We start from the raw sequence: 19270 nt of genomic DNA, 5'->3' as shown, positions 1-19270 counted from the left end.
TGAAGTCTCATTTGAAAGGAGCCGTAATAGGCTAATATTACTGGATTAGAAATAAGTAATTCCTTGAATTAAGCTTAAATTTTTTTTTTTGCAATGTTCACCGATTGATTATCGTTCTTCCATCAGTAAAATGAATCTGATTCCCTTAATGCAATTAGGTTAAGAATAGGTCAAATAGGGGCAGCTAGGTAGCACAGTGGATAGAGCACTGGCTTCTGGTTCAGGAAGACCTGAGTTCAAATCCGGCCTCAGACACTTAACACTTACTAGCTGTATGACCCTGGGCAAGTCACTTAATCCCAATTGCCTCAAAAAAAAAAAAAGAATAGGTCAAATAGCCAAAGAAGAATTATTGTTTTCAATTTTCAGCCTTTACAAGAGGGAATTTTCCAAAGGATTCTCCAAAAAATGTGTGACTGGCATCTATTCTGCTTGGTATTATTTTATTAATGAGGAGGATAAAGGGATAGGTAGAATTATCTTCAGATTTGCAGATGAAGCAAAGTTGGATGAGAAAGTAACATCAAAGGATGGGAATGTAACAAGATCTTGAGAGGGTTGAGCATTGTGTCAAATCAATGAAAATTAAATGTGGTAGTGATAAATAGATAATTTCTTACATGGTTCAAACAAATGACTCTAGAATTTGGGTCTTATCAGTGTTGTATCTATAAATCTTTCACTACCAGCTCTCCAGGAGAAAATTGAATGTGAGATATATTTGACTTGATCTTGTTAAGGGCTAAAATTCTAGCTAGTCTGTCTAAAATATCTAATGAGTGGTCGCCAATAAATTATAAGCTTTAGCAAGAGTTAGACTTTTAAGCATTTATTAAGGAGAATAAGAATTTGGTAAAGAGAGAGAAAGGCCTAGATTCCTATCTATTAAAGGGAGAGCACATTTCTAGCTCCGCTCTCCACCAGAGTCCAAAGGAAAAAGAGCGAGACTGAGCGCCAGTCTCTTCCTTCCTCCTCCCACTAGCCCGCGTCACTTCCTGACTCCTGGTCTTGCCCTCAAAGACCTTCCCTTCATGGGCAGAACTCCTCTACAGTAAGTATCCAGCAGGTGGTGTTATTCCAATCGTTACAGTCCCCCCTGTTGTTCCTCAAGAAACAAAATGTTTCCTTGACGGAACAGTAAAAACAATATGATAACTATTGCTAACTAATAATATGTGAACAACAATATAGAAAAGGAAGAGAAGAAAGTTTTGTCCAGAGGGGCGATTTTTTTTTTTTGTCCTCATGAACCGACGCTTTGACATTAGTCTTGCAAAGGGAGGGCCTCTGCAGAGAATACATGTTACAGATGGTGTATATTATAACAGAAAGAGAAAAAAAACAACAAAACAACAAATCAAAACTGTTCATTTAAAGTCTCTGAAAGTCTTTTCTCAGATGTCCTCTAGGTGTAGTCGTGGAATGGAAGTCTTTTCAGGGGTTGATGTGTGGATGCTGGTAATCAGCCAGGAAAATTTCCTACAAAATTGAGCTTAACACAACTTTAAAATAGCTTTGTCAATAATCAGATCAAACAATGAAAGTTCTCAAAAACATGTCTAAGGGAATTCAGAATCTTAGTTGTTACACATGAAACATATAATAAAACAAAAATTGAAACATTCTTTAAAATTATAATATTACTATAGTCCCCCCTTATGGAGGGTAATTGAGAAGACAATTGCTGCAATATTAAGTAATAAAAATAATTTTTATCTTTCTTTTATCACTTTTTGCATCATCTGCCTAATTATCCTCATGCCATTATGAGAAATTTTAAAATCTAATATAATTAGTAACAGATGTCAAGGCCAAATTCAACACTGTTATTTATCATGACACCTGAGATAATTATGGGGGTTACCATAAAAGAACAGAGAAATGATGGGATTTGAGCATTCCCACACTTGAGCAATATATACTGTCCATGCAGTATGCCAGGCTTAAAATAGGTGGATGGAATACATGTCCATGCCACCAAACATATTGGAGGAAACTGAGTCAGACTTAATCAGATGCATGGGATTCAGATGTCCATGGCATCAGGCATATAGGAGGGAGCATAGAAGCCAGGTGTAGAAGTGAGATGGGTGGGATCAATACTTCCAGCCATCTGTACAATATTGTGGGGAAAAATAAAATAAAATATTAAACCAAGAGAATCCAACCTCAACATTTGTCAAAAGCCGTTCCCTCGGCCATACCTTGACTTCATGCATGTCTCCCCTCATGTGACAGTTCAGTGTCTGCTCTTGCATGTATTCCTCTTGTGATTGGATGGCATCTTGGCCAACTGGCATCTGATAACTCAGAATAAAGGTAATTAGTGTCTTAAATGATAAGTTCCCATAATCCAAGTCTCATATGGATTTAAAAATTGAGGATAATAAATGATTGCAAAAAATGTGAATACATCTTGACTCAGAACACAATATATAGTTATGCAACAATTTCAAATAATATCTTTTTTTTTACTTAGTATACAATTACTTTTGTGAAAAATCTGAACATATTTAAATACAAGTTAAAGCACAACACAATCTCAAAGACAACTTTTACAAATGTTCCCCTCTTTTTTTTTTTTTTGGAATATGCTTATCAAAAATAATACTTCTAGAATCAATTTACACTTGCCATGGCAAACAATTTGCTAGGGAAATGCTTTAAAGAGTTTGATCAAATAATCAGTTGAGAAAAAATAACAAAAACAAACAACTCAGAATATGGGAGCACAATACTCCTAGAATTAACATTGTATTATGAAATCAAAACCATCTTGCAATGTTTCAAAATTAGAGAGATGAATAAATAGAAAAAAATACACACGGAACAATAAAAGACAATGAAATTCAAACTAGGGAAATCTAAATGAATATGAACTTAATATTAATAAGAGTATTATAAAATATAAACTTGATCATATGACTATAAAAAGCTTTACAAATATTCTCCTTGTTTTAGAAACTAAGTATAAGTCACAATCTCAAAAGCATGAAAATCTCTATGAAAATAAACCCATACCATTAATTTCAAAATGTATATATAATAGCATAGAAATCCTATGTAACCTCTGAACTGATACTATTACTCTGAGTGAATTCAGAACACTTTTGATTCTGATATCTAAAATCCCCAACACTCATATCAATACCTTGCCCCTTACTTCTACATTTCTGTACAATATATACCCTTCCATGGCAAAAGAAGCAGAGTCTTGAACTATGTTGATGATTGTCATTCTTATACAGCTTAAATTTTTCTTCTTTAACCCCTCTATATTGTCTGTCAGTCTTTTCACCATACAAATGCTTTATAAGATTACTAATGAAAGACAAAAGCAGGTTAGCAAAATTATCAACAAAACGAGCATATCTGGAATTTAAAGGGTTTTCTAAGGTTGTCTCAGAAGCACAGCCAGGCTGGGGAAGGGCTGAGCCTGAATCTGCAAATGTAGTTAGAGAAAGTTGAGCATGCGCATCAGATCTCTGGACTTCCCAGGCTGGGGAAGCAATGGGCTTGGCCATGGGAGGAGTAGAGGGTGGGGTCTGTAGAGGAGGGGAGGGACCAGCACAATTTGAATCAGATTTTATTTTGAACTCAGGCCTGGATTCCTCTTCCCCCACTTTGCCTCCAGGTGCTAGGGGATTAAAAGCTTCTAGAGGGTGGGTCATTGCCTCCAGGCATGCAAAATTAAAGCAACAATTACTGTTAGAACTGGGAAAAGCTGCGGGAATCTCTTCAGGTTTCTCTGAAAAAGCATGGTTGGGAGAGGGAGAGATATTTCCTTGTGTGAGTAAATTGCTGGCTCTTTTAACAAAAATAAAAAGAAAAATAGAAAATCCACAAAAACAAAGCATTAACATGATCTTATCTCCCATTTGTCTGGTTAAACAGACTAAAATCAAAAATAGGATAATTAGGGAGTTTAAAAGGTCCATTTGAAAAAAATTTAAAGGAAAACACAGCCAGTACGCCAGTACGGAGCAGTTAAAGGGAGAGGGAGGGGAAATTTCTTACCCAACCAGAAGATCAGAAGAAGACTGAGGTTTAGCTTTCCTCTTCGTGGTCAGCCATCTGTTAAGGGCTAAAATTCTAGCTAGTCTGTCTAAAATATCTAATGAGTGGTCGCCAATAAATTATAAGCTTTAGCAAGAGTTAGACTTTTAAGCATTTATTAAGGAGAATAAGAATTTGGTAAAGAGAGAGAAAGGCCTAGATTCCTATCTATTAAAGGGAGAGCACATTTCTAGCTCCGCTCTCCACCAGAGTCCAAAGGAAAAAGAGCGAGACTGAGCGCCAGTCTCTTCCTTCCTCCTCCCACTAGCCCGCGTCACTTCCTGACTCCTGGTCTTGCCCTCAAAGACCTTCCCTTCATGGGCAGAACTCCTCTACAGTAAGTATCCAGCAGGTGGTGTTATTCCAATCGTTACAATCTGCATTAATAACATTTTCTTCATCAGTTTCTTAAGTGTAGAAATCAATAAAACAACAAATAAAGCAGTCTCTGATTTATAGTATTTGCAGGATTCTGAGGTATAAATTGACCTAATTATTAATTTAACAACCTACTCTTATGAGTCAGATTGGTCTATCTCTAGAAAACCTGAGTCACATGTTTAGTCATTGATATATCTGAAAAATTTGAATGTTTTTTTTGCGTGTATTCTAAAACCTGAATACTAGTCAGAAATATGATGTGGAATTAAAAAAAATATTGTAGTTTTCTCTTCATTCTGAAAGTGATAACTTCACTGAAATAGAGGCTGTTCCCTCTGCATTCTTTCCTGATAAGACCATATATGTGCTTTGTTTTCAGTTTATGGACAATAGTCTAAGAATATGAATAAGTGGAACAGCATTGCCTTCAGTTCTTTCCCTTTGAAAATAAATTGAAGGAACTAGGGATATTTTCCAGCAATTAGCACATGCTAGGCAATGTATAAATGTGATTGTTTTTTTTTTAAATTAGTTGATTGATATTTTAACTGAAAAAGATAGAAATAGGGGGAGGATGGTGATGACCACCTTCAATTACATGAGGGGCTCTGGCATAGAGGAGTGATTTAAATATTTTTCTTTGGCTGCAGAAATAAGAATTAGGAATAATATGTGCAAGCCAACAAAAGGAAGTTGTTGATGCGGGGGGAGGCAATAACAAGAAGAAATATTTCCAAATACAATGTGCTACATCAGGAGGAAGTCTGGAATTCCTTATCTTTGGTGCAATTAAGGTGAAGGATAGATAACCAGTTATAATATGTGTTATTGAAGCAAATCCTTTTTTACATGTCATTGGACTCTATGGCTGATGAGGTCTCTCCTAACTCTAAAATTCAGTTATTCTCTTATAATAATGATAATTATAACATCTAATAATACTATAGCACCCAATTTTGGAAAATATTTTATATTCATCTCTCTTAATTAATAATTTACTATTTTTTGTCATTGGAGCAGAATACCATGCAGATGAAATCATACTTACTACAAAACAAATTAAAGAAAAAACGTGTGACTACTAGATTCCATTCCTTGGGACATGATAGAAGAAAATCTGGTCCTTCTTCAAATGCAACACTGACTTGCATTTTGATCTGATGTGTGTCATGATGGGCTTTGTATTCTCCAGCTGAACTTTGTAAACTTTGGAGCTAAACAGATTGCATTATGGGATTATTTGAAAGCTCCATCAATCCAGCAATTTTCCTTTTATTTTTGATGGAGAAGGAGGAGGAGTTGGTGGTGGTGGTGGAGGAGGAGGAGGAGGAGGAGGACAAGAGAAGAAGGCTGTACTTTTGATTTTTATAGAGAACTAGGAATGAAAAAAATCACCTAAAAAATTCTAAGCCTATAATAATTCTGAAATTAACAGTCCTAGAGTGGCCTTGAAGTACTGAGAAGTTGACTTGTCCAAGGTTATGAAGTCATTATGTGACATGAATTCAAGTTTTCCTTACTGAAAGACACCATACAATACACAACACTATACTGGGCCTATGGTATGAAATAAAGGAGAATGAATAATCAACATTTGAATCCATAGTCTACGTTTGAATCTGAGGAACCACACAAAAATGTAAAATATTCCCATCCAGTCTAAATAACTACTTAGGTAATTAATTGGAACTTACTGTAATTTCCTTAATAAGGATAATTCCCTTCACTAGTGTGAAACAAAGAAACTTCTCACCTTGTGAAAATGCTATCACATTAAATCATTCTTTTCTATCTTCTCCCACAAAAAGAAAATCTACCAATATTTTAGGGGCCTTCTTCAAATCTTGACTTTATATTCAACATTTCCCAGTGTCACACTGGGCTTATACATCTGTCAAACTTCATAATTCTACATCAAAGGTGTTAAACATATAACTGGGTGTCAATTTTGGCTTAAATCAGATTAAAATGCATTTGAAAAATAGTCAACAAAATATATAAAAAACACAATAGGACAAATAATGCTAATATGCGATTTTCCAAACCAACATGTAACCCACAGCAATGCATAAGCGTGGATTACTGACCCCTGTTTCTATTTGATTTTTTTTTTTAGTGAGGCAATTGGGGTTAAGTGACTTGCCCAGGGTCACACAGCTAGTAAGTGTCAAGTGTCAGAGGCCAGATTTGAACTCGGGTACTCCTGAATCCAGGGCCGGTGCTCTATCCACTGCGCCACCTAACTGCCCAGTTTCTATTTGATTTTGATACCTGTCTTCTACATTATCTGGCCCGAGATTAGAGGGGATTATTACTCATATACAGGCTCTCCCAAATGGCCTGTATTAGCAGTGGAACACTGTTAAACATTTAACAACTGCCTGTATAAAAATAATATACACATGACACATTTTACTTTTCATCTTCATTATGAATATTTCTCCATAATTTTTACTATAAACAAAACAATAAGTCAAACTCTGATTTGTAGCATTGCCAGTTTCCCTGGTGCTTATGCTTACACTGAAAATGAAATGGAGTCATCAGTTCTTATGATGTGGCATGACCTCTCTCCAGCACATTCCTTCTTTCATGGTTATTGACAAAAACATCTACTGTTAATATGATCTAACCTGGCTAACTCCCACAGTGAAATTCATGAAGCAGGATCGTGATAATTGTCTGTTAAAATGGACTGATGATTAGAGAAAATGGGATTGTGTCCCTTCCAGAAACTAATTTTCCTTTTGAAAAGCAGACTTTCTTTTGGTAAACCACAGTTATTGTTGAGAAACTAGTTCAACTGAGTAGTTCAACTGACATTACCAGGAGATATTATAGAAATGTATCACAAAAGAAAGAAACATCCCTTGCTGTTATGGAGCCTCTTTTCAGAGAATCTAACTCATTTATTATTTCCTTGTTAATATTGATTTCCACTTTTAGCCTGGTTAGTGTTTATACTCATGCTCTTCATGGTGGTAATTTTCTTCTGATTTTACAGACCTCACTCATGTAATACGCAACCAACCTAAGATTGACAATTATGTTTTTTTCCCAAGAGAATGACAAAGAAAATCACACTAAAGTGTGAATGCATAGAACCCTTTCCTTGCAAAGAGCCATAGTGCTCAGTGTCACCTATGCCAATATGTTCAGATATCTTAGTTGCACATAAGATGTGTAGCTTCTCACATTTTCTGTTCCACAGGCTAATGAAATATAAATAAGTGCAATTGATTGGAGAGCCACTGGAGTCCTGGCAGACAGTGTTAAACACAATGTGGAAGGCTTTGTAAAACATGTAACTGGGTTATATTTTTGGCAGTGCTGGGATATTAGGCATTACATTTCTTTTTCTTTTTTTCTTTTCTTTCCTTTCTTTTTTTTGGGGGGGTGGGGGGTGGGGCAATGAGGGTCAAGTGACTTGCCCAGGGTCACACAGCTAAGATGTGTCAAATGTCTGAGGCTGGATTTGAACTCACGTCCTCCTGAATCCAAGGCCAGTGCTTTATCCACTGTGCTACATAGCTGCCCCCAGGCATTATATTTCTTAAACAAAAAAGACAACAGGGTTGTCATCTCTAAAATATTAAATGATCTGGGGTTATGTATAGATTATTCATTCAGTATAGTTTGACTCCATGTGGTAAACACAAAAGTTAACAAGATGCTAAGATGCATTAAGAAATCTATAGTGCTTAGAACTGGAGAAGTCCTTTTGTCAGGAGGAACTCCTGACAACTGATATGGGGGACACATTTTCGGAAGCATAAGATGGAAATCACCTAGAGCCTGACAGCCAGGGTGAAGAAGGTACTTAAATTTATATTGTATAAAGAACTGTTGAAGACATCGAACATGTTTTAACTAGGAGAACAAGTTCAAGTGAGATATAAAAATTGTTTTCCAATATTGTTTTTGTCTTAGCCTCCATCTTTAGTATTAGAAATTTTATGCATATAATCAAACACACACATTTCCTCATAAAAAAGGACAGGTATAGTGCCAGATATGTCCTTTTCCCATTTTTGTAGTATCACTACCATCATTCCCCCCCACTTTCTCTTTTTAAATGAAATAATATGCTTACCTAACACTTTAATAGAGTTTCAAGTTTTATACTTGATATATATCATATCAATTGTTCTTTGCTACAACCTTCTGAAGAAGAAACTGAGGCTTAGACATTGAATTAAATAACCAGGTTTTCATACCTAGTGCCTGAAGTCTTTCGCACTTCAGGTCCATTACACTATTCTTCTAGCCACTCTAAATAAGAATTATATATGAAAATTATATATGTTTGTACATATACATACATATGTTTATATATACATATGTATATATGGGTATATACACACATAAACAAATATATGCATGTATAGATAATTATATATGCTGCACATAGCAAGAACAGTTTCACATATACGTATATAGATATTATATGGATACCCATATATAAATACCCACACATGCATGTGTAAATCTGTTGCTACTGTTTGTTTTAAGTAAAGAATCACTGATTCAGTTTTTAATATCAATATCAACATTATCTAAAAACATAAAAGTCCTCTTTTGTAACAAATGAGTACAGTCACACAAACACATTCATACATTGCCTTTGGCTGAAAATGCCTCATTCTTCACAGCTAGTCCATCACCTCTTTGAGTGAAAATCATGATTCTTACTAGTCTTATGGAGTCTTAATTGGTCATTGAGCTGATCTTGGTTCTCAAGTGTTTGACTGCAACTTTTTTTGCCCATTTCTTTGTTTAATATAAATAGTTCTCTCGATTTTTTAACTTTACACCAATTCTTGAATTTTCCCAAAGATTCTCCTTCTTTTTACATGTCTTTCAGCTCAATAATAGGCCACAATAAAATGTAAAAAGCTATTCTCCAACTCCTGAGTACCCACATTTTATCATTTTTCCTTCAACAAGTGATTTTATGATTATTTTTTTGATATGGAACATCTAGGTGACACAATGGCTAGAGCAGTGGACGTGGAGTCATGAAGACTTGAGTTCAAATGTGGCCTCAGACACTTTCTAGCTCTGTGACACTCAGCAAGTCACTTCACTTATCTTTGCCTCCATTTTTTTCATCTATAAAATGAGGATAATAACAGCTCCTATCTTGCAAAATTGTTTTGAGGATAAAATGAATGAATAATTATAAAGCACTTAGCACAATGTCTGGCACAGAGTAAGCAATATGTAAATATTTTTGCTGCTGCTGCCATTTGGAAGAGGAATTGGATGTATTCTATGTTATATCACAGGGCAAAATGAGGAATGATGGGAGGAAGTTGCCAAGAGATAAGTTGTTAGACCTGATGGAAGGAAAAAGAAAAAAAAAAACTTCCTATTTTTTGAGATTTCCTCAAATGCCTGAGGCTGCTTCTGAAGAGCGTGGATTTCTTATCATTTGAGGTTTTAAGGAGAGGCTAGTTTACTACTTGAAGTCATAACAGTATTCTTTTATGTAACAATTAGTATATTCTTTGGTTATGATCTCTTTCATAGGAATGTAATTAGGAAGGCATTTGAATATAAATTATTATGAAGTGTATGTATTATAACAGCCTGGGTCTATTGAGTGCACATGCTATTCCCCAGCTAGGTGGTGTAGTGTATAGAGTGCTACACTGTAATACAGTAATTCCTGAGTTCTTATCCTGCATCAGACACTTCATAGTTATGCTACCCCTTTTCTGTTTTAGTTTCCTCATCTGTAAAATGGGATGATAATAATAGTATCTACTTCCCGTGGTTGTTGTGTGGATGAGATAAGATAATATGTGTAAAGTTAATGCTGCCTATTACTTCAAGCTATGAAAATTCTTACCATATCAAAAGAATAATTATCTTGGAGACTAGAAAAAGTCCTGTGTTTTCTCTGAGACTCAGTTTCCTATTGTAAAATTTGAAATAATAGGATGGATGTACCATGGTAATTCACTGAATTATTCCGAGGACTAAATGAAAGTTATCCTACATTTGTAACAAGATATTTTTTAATATACATGGGTATCAGTACTTATTAAGAATTATATTCAACCTATATCATATTGCTTTCTGTTTGAGGGAGGGGGAAAGGGAGGAGAGGGAGGGAGAAAAATTTGAAACTAGAAATCTTATAAAAACAAATGTTGATAACTATCTCTACATGTAACGGGAAAATAATAAAATACTTTTATAATTAAAAAAATAATTATATTCTATTTATACTTAGAGTAACTGGAATGAATGGGTGGGAAGTCATATTATACTCTAGATTTGTGCTTTCCCCAGCAAAGGGAAGTATTAGTATTTAAATTGTGCTCTATGAAAATGACCAATTCCTCCATATCTAAATCTTAGCAAGTTTTAAGAAGGCTGAGATATCAAGTAACTTGCAAATTGTGACATAGTAAGCATATGTCAGAGTAAGCATCTGATCCCAGGATTTATTAATCCCAAAGCCAAATGTCAATCCATTATTCTATAAATCTCATCTCAGAAATCTCATCTACCTTCTCAGCCTCAGAAATGATTGTTTCATAAATCCAGAGAAAGTGAAAAAGAAGGCAAAAGCCAGCCCTAGAGCAATAAGGCAAAATATCACATCTGCTAGTATTTGGCTAGTTTCAAATTAAATTAAACTGATGTCTGGTTCCAATAGCAACTTTATTCCTGAGTATACTGTACTTCACTCATCCTTATAAAGTCATTTCAAACAACTTAGGTTTGAACTAGAACAATGTGTCTATTCTTTTGGCAAACAAAACATTTTTAGCACAGTTGGGTTTGTAAAAATCATTCAGATAAGCCTCTTGACATTGAGCTACTTAGCTGGATATTTTTTTTTCATAAGTTGAAAATAGCTTAGCATAGTATTGCTTTAATACTATGTTTGAGGAAGAAAAGAGCCACAAGCAATTTTACAGAGATGGGGAAATCCTGCTATTTCTTGCCTTTCAAGAATACTTAAAATCAATAAAGTTTCTTTTTTGTTCATCATTGTACTTGATCTTTGGGTTTGTCAAATTGATACACTCAGTAACCAAGTACTAAGCCCCACAAAAGATTTGATATGGGGTATTTATCCTTGCAATCTCGTGCAAAGAATAAGACACATGATGCAGAGAGTCCACTTAGGGTTATTTATGTATACAGTATATGTATAAATAATTTTATGTAATATAAAAACATATGTGATATATCATGCATATGTGTGAGAATATGTACCTATATATTTATGTAAGCATATTTATGTTTATATACACACATACAAACACACATCTATATCTGTCTATACTATCCTATCATATCCATCCATCTATGTGCTATCTTTCATAGAGTCATTCAACATAATGATGCAGAGGACAAAGAATGGAATGTTGTTCCTGGAGTCAACAAGACCTGAGTTCAAATCCAACTGTAGATATTTATTGGCTGTGTGACCTTGGGTAAATCACTTAACCACTGCTTGTCTCAGTCTTTAATTGCAAAATTGTAATGATAATAGACTCCCAAGATTCTTGTGAAGATCAAGTGAGTTAATATTTCTAATGTGCTTTTCAAAGTACCTAGAATTTTTAGTAGTCTTTATAATTTCTAATTACCATCATCATCCTCATCTAAGGAAGCATTGCATTTTTGAGATTCCAGGGTCCTTAGAATTAAACAAATCTCACTCCTTCCTTTTACAGAGGAGCATACTGAAGATCATGTTTTGTAGGGGCAGAGCATAGTGGGATTCTCTGTCTGTCTGCCTCTATTTCTACCTGTCTCTCTATAAATATACATATATATATATATATATATATATATATATATATATCACTTTCTTCCTCTTTTCTGCATGTTAATCTCTCTTCCCTTTTTTGTATATTATTTTAGACATAATGCGATCTCCTGTTTATCCCATCAGTTTGTATGCATTTGTATATGTTTAGATATTGTTGTGTCTGTATGCTCACACATGTGCAGCCACATAATGCATAGACTTGTTAAGTATATATACAAATGCAAACATGTATACTTTAAGAAAATAAAGGAGAAGTTCTTGTTCATGAACTACCTTTACTATCTTCTTTGGCACTAAAACATTCTCTTTAACTTATGTTTATAAATAATACAACTATTAAATGACTTCGTTAGTGAATGTGGGTAAATATGTGTTAGTATCAGTATATTTGTATAGATACACGTACAAACATTGATCCATACTTGGGTAACTACAAATTAAAAGAGCCTGAAAATTAGAGAAAAACTACCAACCACAAGAGATACAAATGGATTATAGAGAGTAGAAGTGAAGAATTAAATGACATGTAGTATGTAATATGTTTCTGCTTAAATGACATGCTTCTATAGTTCCTCCATCATTATCTCATAGAATGTAGGTGTGCCTGGAAAATCACCAGTGATATGACTATTTCTGAATGCCTATTTTGCTATTAGTACCAATTCATTTTTCATATATTAACTTTTTACTATATTATCAGGCAATATTAAAGTGTTCAAAGCATGAATCTCACAGGATTGTTACCACTTGACTATTAAAATTTGTTCAATTAAATTAATTAAATACTTATTCAGCATTTTACTGTAATTACTGTCCTAATGGTTGAAGACAAAAAATCAAAATAATCACTTCTCTTAGAAATCTTATAGGGGCAGCTAGGTGGCACAGTGGATAGAGCACCGGCCCTGGATTCAGGAGGACCTGAGTTCAAATCCAGCCTCAGACACTTAACACTTACTAGCTGTGTGACCCTGGGCAAGTCACTTAACCCCAATTGCTTCACCAAAAAAAAAAAAAAGAAAGAAAAGAAATCTTATAGAGGGATACAACACATATATAAACAAGTAAATATAATGGATTTGTATTAAAATACAAAAATATTTCAATAGCAGGGATTGCTAATAACTGAGAGGATCATAGTCATTATTTGCTTCCAAAAAAAAGTTACATTGTACCAAATGTTTTTGCCTCAAGTAAAATAGAAATAATTTCAAAATTGAAGTGCTTTTGCAGTAATTGGAAAGACTTCAATGAAGAGGTTGTATCTACAGTATATTTGAAGGTAGTGAAATGAAATGAAGCAAAGGGGATAGGTAGGGCCAAGATGGCAGAGGGAAGGCAGTGTTTTGTCTGAAATCTCCCCAAGATGCTTCCAAATATCTTCAAATAATGCCATAACACAATTCCTGTAGCAGAAGAACCCATAAAAGGACAGGATACAATCATTTTCCAGCCAAAGACAACTTAGAAGGTTGGCAGGAATGGTGTGTTGAACAGGGCAGGAGTGGAGTCAAGCCCAGCACAGGTTCTGCTAACACAGACCCAGCCCTAGCAAATGGGGAGCAAGCCCTAGGAGCCCCTGAATCAGCAGTGGAATTCAGCCCACAAATGGTAAGCAAGTCAAACAACTGGCCAGAAAGAGATTACAGAGATTTCTTTGCTAGCACTGAAGTAGGACTCTGTTTTTTTTTTTTTTTTTGCCCATACTCAGTTCCAAATCACAGTCGTGGGTAGTCCTTCCCAAGTTGGGGAGGAACACAAGGAGGACAGAAGAGATTGCAGCCACAGTGGAGCTGGAACAAATCCTGCTCCACGGTGGCTGTGTTCATAGTTCCAGAGCAGAAAATCAAGCCTGTGGTTGTTTTTAGATCAGAGCAAAGGCCAGGAGAGTAGTAAACATACTTCTCCTTAAATCATACCACCTTGAAAGGACTTAAAAATTCCTAGAAGTATCTCAGCTGCTCACCCCCCCCCCTGACCTTAGGACAGTGTGCCCTCCATCCTGGAAGCACTGACCCACTTTAACAAAGAGTTAAACAGGGGTGGCTAGGTGGCACAGTGGATAGAGCACCGACCCTGGAGTCAGGAGTACCTGAGTTCAAATCCAGACCCAGACACTTAACACTTACTAGCTCTGTGACACTGGGCAAGTCGCTTAACCCCAATTGCCTCACTAAAAAAACAAAAAACAAAAAAAAACAAAAAAAAAGAGTTAAACATCAAGAAATATGCTGGGAAAATGAGCAAACAGAAAAAAAATGTTGACCCCAGAAAGTTTCTATGGTAACAAGGAAGATCAAAATACACCCTCAGGAGAAGATTAAAAAGTAAAAGCTCCTACATCCAAAACTTCCAAGAAAAATATGAATTCGTCTTAGGCCATAGAAGTGCTCAAAAAGGATTTTGGAAAAAAAGAAAAGTAAAAGAGGTAGAGGGAAAATGGAAAGAGAAACGAGAATGATACAAGAATATCATGGAAAAAAATTCAACAGCTTGTTAAAATGACACACAGAAAAATGCCAAAGTAAATAACACCTTGAAAATCAGAGTGGGCCAAATGGTAAAAGAGGAAAGAAAAGCCAATGAGGAAAAGAATGTTTTGAAAAGCCGAATTGGCCAAATGGAAAAGGAGGTACAAAATCTCTGAATAACTCCTTACAAAAAATAGAATTGAGTAAATGGAAGCTAATGACTTTATGAGAAGTCAAGAAACAATAAAGCAAAACCAAAGAATGGGGGAAAAAAGGAATGAAATCTGATATATCTCAATTACTTGGAAAATAGATCCAGGACAGGTCATTTGAAAACTATTGGACTACAAGAAAATCATGATAAAAAAAATACCTTAGACATCATCTTCCATGAAATTGTCAGGGAAAATTGTTCTGATATGCTAGAACCAGAAGGTAAAATACAAATGGAAAGAATCCACTGATCACCTTCTGAAAGAGATCCCAAAATAAGAAATCCAAGGAATATTATAGCTAAATTCCAGAGCTGCCTGGTGAAGGAGAAGATCTTGCAAGCAGCCAAAAAGAAACAATTCAAGTACCAAGGAGTCACAGTAAGGATCACACAAGATTTAGCAGCTTCTAAATTAAAGGAGTGGAGGACTTGGTATATGATGTTCCAGAGGGAAAAGAAACTGAGATTACAACCAGGAAGCACCTATCTAGCAAAACTAAGTATAATACTTCAAGGATTCATATTTTGTACACTGGACCTTCAATGAAAAAAGAGGACTTTCAGGCATTTTTGGTGAAAAGACCAGAGCTAAATAAAAATTTGATTTTCTGGTAAAGAATTGGGAATTGAGAGGATGTCCATCAATTGGGGAATAGCTAAACAAATTGTGGTATATAAATGTAATAGAATACTATTGTGCTATAAGAAATGATAAATAGGCAGATTTCAGAAAAACACAGAAAGACATAAATTGATGCTGAGTGAAATTAACAGAATCAAGAGAATCTTATACACAGTATCAACAATAGTGTGTGATTGACTTAGCTTTTCTCAGCAATACAATGAACAAAGACAATGTCAAAAGTCTCATGGTAGAAGATGTTCTCCACATGCAGGAGAAAAAAAAAATGGACTATGGAATCTGAATGCAGAGTAAAGCATACTATTTTATCATATACTTTTTAATTGTTTCTTTTTCCTTATATTTTTTACTTTTGTGCTGATTCTTCTCTCACAACATGACTAATGTGGAAATGTTTAACATGAATGTAATGTATAACCTATATCTGATTGCTTGCTGGCTTTGTGAGGGGAGAGGAAAGGATGGGTTGGAGAAAAATCTTTAACTCAAAATCTTACAAAAATTAATGTTGAAAATTATCTTTACATGTAGGAAAAATTTTAAAAAGAAAAAAATTTAACTTTCAAATACAGGACTCAAGAGAAGCATAAAAAGGTTAAAAGGAAAAAATAATGTCATAAGGGATTTTAAAAAATTAAACTATTTGCATTCCTACATGAGAAGATGACACTTGCAAGTCATAAGAACCTCATTATTAGGGCAGTTGGAAGGAGTATATATAGACAGAAATCATAGATTTGAGTTGAATATGAAGGTATGATATCTAAAATAATATTAAGGGGTGAGAGAGTGATGCACTGGGAAAAAGAGAAAGGGAGAGGTAGAAGTGGGAAATTATCTGTCATAAAAGAAGCAAGATAAAGTTTATAAAGTGGAGAAGATGGAGAAGTTAGGGAGAGTGAGTGAATCTAACTCCCATCAGAATTGGCTCAAAGAGGCAATGTTATATATTCATTTGAGTAGAATAATATATCTTAGCATACAGGAAAGTAGGAGGAGAAGGGGATGGAGTTGATAGAAAGGAGGGAAGATTGGAGAAGGGGATACTTAGAGGCAAAATACTTTTTGAGAAGGTACAGACTGAAAGGAGAGAGAATAGAATAAATTGGAGGAAGAGAATGGGATAAAGGGAAAGACAGTTAACAATAGTATTAAAAATTGAAACAAATTTCTTTGATACTGGCCTCATTTCTCAAACATATAAGGAACTGAGTGAAATTTATAAAAAAAGAGACATTCCTAAATTCATAAATAATCAAAAGATATGAACAGTTTTCAGGTGAAATAGTCAAAGCTATCCTTAGGCATATAAAAATGCCATAGCTCACTCTTATTGGAGACATTTAATTCAAAAAATTTCTAGGGTACTGTCTCATACCAATTAGATTGGCTAATGGTGTAGAAGAGGAGAAATGACATATTGTAGGGATACAAGAAAATGAGACATTAATGCATTGTTGGTGAAGTTTGACCTAGCAATATCACTACTAGTTCTGTTTTATTGTTTCTCAATTTCTTATAAAGGCATTACATTCCAGTTGCTGCATCCAAATTTTTAAGTAATTATTTTCTTCAGAGTGCTTTTGTACCTCCTTTTCCATTTGGCCAATTTGGCTTTTCAAACTGTTGACTTTTTTTTCTTCATGGTGATCTTGTATCACTCTCATTTGTATTTCCATTTTTTCCTCTCCCTTTTACTTTTTTTTCAAAGTTCTTTTTGAGCCCTTCTCTGGCCTGAGACCTACTCATAATTTTCTTAGAAGATTTGGATGTAGGAGATTTGACTTTGTTATCTTCTCCTGAGGGTATATTTTGATCTTCCTTTTCACCATAGAAACTTTCTAGGGTCAGCATTTTTCCTGTTTTCTCATTTTCCCAGCCTATTTCTTGATTTTTAAGTCTTTGTTAAAGTGGGACACTGCTTCCAGGATGGAGGGCACACTGTCCCAAGCTTCAGGAGGGGTTGAGCAGCTGTTCTCTGAGATATTTCTAGGAATTTGTAAGTCCTTAGTTCTACCAAAGTGGTATGATTTAAGGAGAGGTATTATGTTCACTGCTCTCCTGGCCTGTGCTCTGGTCTGCAAGCAACCACAGGCCTGCTGCTCTGCCTTGGAATCGAGGAACAGAGTCCTGCTTCATTGTGACTGTAAGCTCTGGTGTTCTTGTACTCCTCTCCCTCCTGGGAACATGACCCAACACTATGACCAAGATGCAAGCACAAGCAAAACAACAGAGTCCCTCCTCAGAGCCCCTGGCCAACTGCTCAACCCCCTCACGGTGTAGGGCTGAGTTCCAGAAGCAGCTGCTAATGAAACTGATTCAGAGGCTCCCAAGGTCTGGTTCTCCGGTGCTGTGCCTGTGCTGGGGTTGGGTATATGCTGGTGTAGTCTCAGCTTCACTTAGCTCCACTCTAACCCTGGTACAATATATCTTTCCCTTGAATTTCCCCTCCTTGAAATTCTTTTTTTTTATTGAATTGCTTTTTTTTTACCTTAAAGTATCATGCTTAATTTCTCTGAGTAGATGATTCATTTTTTTTCTTCAAAATGAACTTTCCCCTCATATTTTATTAAACAGGCAAAGATGATGAATTAATCTGGCTGTTTACTTGAATTATACAAAAGTAAAATGGTTCAACATGAAAATAGGAAACTGTCTACAAATTTCTGACAGAAATAAATCACAATACAGGAGTCATACAGAGCAACAAGCACTTATACAAAACAAAAATATTTTAATATCTTTAAAATCTGATTTTTGTCCATTGATATCATTCATGAAAAAAAGATTCTCCAGTGGGAATGCACACCTAAATTAGTCATGCATCAGGGAATCTACATTACAGCTATTTAATATACAAAGAAACATTTCTCTTCCCCACAGTGTTGTATGTAATATCTCTGCTTTCAACCTATCCACTAATCTCCTGTCTTTTTAGATTCTAAGTTCCAACTTTTCTTGAAATCATGAGAATTGAATCTGTTGAACACCAGAATTATGTTGATATGTTGTTGTATAAACCATAACATTCTGTTATCGGGCACCTGTGGTTATTAAACTGGCTGGCAATTGATTAGTAAAAGCTTCTTTTCTGAGCGCCTCACTCAATCCCTTTGTGGTTTTGACCACTCCACTGATCCTGTTCTCTCCTTTCATTGCCTCTCTGAATTTCTGAAGGTAAAGCTTCAAAGGTCCCATGGAACTGTCAAAACCCAAAGATAATGTCCTCTCCATTGATAGTCTTCGGCTTTTCCTGGTGACACTTTTCACTGACTTCAGATGTGATAAAGCTGATGAATTCACTCACACACTCTTATACATACTCCTTAGCATCCTTAGCAATTTTCCTAGTCTAACATACAGCATTTTTCATTATCTACATCACATTGTTGATGGGGAGATGGCAATCTTGTTCTCAGAAGCTCTCTTTGGAATCATTTCTGTCTTCATAATCATTCATGCTGTCTTCTGTATCATTATGAGGCTTTATCACATAGTAGCCACTAATGTAGTCTATTGAAATTCCTAATTCCTTTGCGTCTGTGGTTGAATAACCTCTGTCCATATTTAACATAGGCATAAATGATCTCATCTGTGACCTAGACAGTGACTGGAACAATCTTCTAGGGCTTCCTACCTGGAAATGCTACAGTTGGCAGCTCACTTTGAGGAATAAAAGGCAAACATTTCTCCTCTTTCAGGACCTC

General features: G+C 35.3%; 1 protein-coding gene and 1 pseudogene across 1 annotated transcript in view; one reads left to right on the top strand and one right to left on the bottom strand.

The window, feature by feature from the left end:
• The window catches only part of PCDH15 (protocadherin related 15), a 2141593-nt gene that overhangs the window by 418101 nt on the left and 1704222 nt on the right, over positions 1-19270 (top strand). The window lies entirely within an intron of this gene.
• On the bottom strand, positions 18528-19155 carry LOC122740330 (annotated as a pseudogene).

Source organism: Dromiciops gliroides, chromosome 2 (assembly GCF_019393635.1).
Source record: "Dromiciops gliroides isolate mDroGli1 chromosome 2, mDroGli1.pri, whole genome shotgun sequence".
NCBI lineage: Eukaryota > Metazoa > Chordata > Mammalia > Microbiotheria > Microbiotheriidae > Dromiciops > Dromiciops gliroides.
Note: the sequence above shows the minus strand (reverse complement) of the source record. Positions and strands in the feature narration are given on the sequence as shown.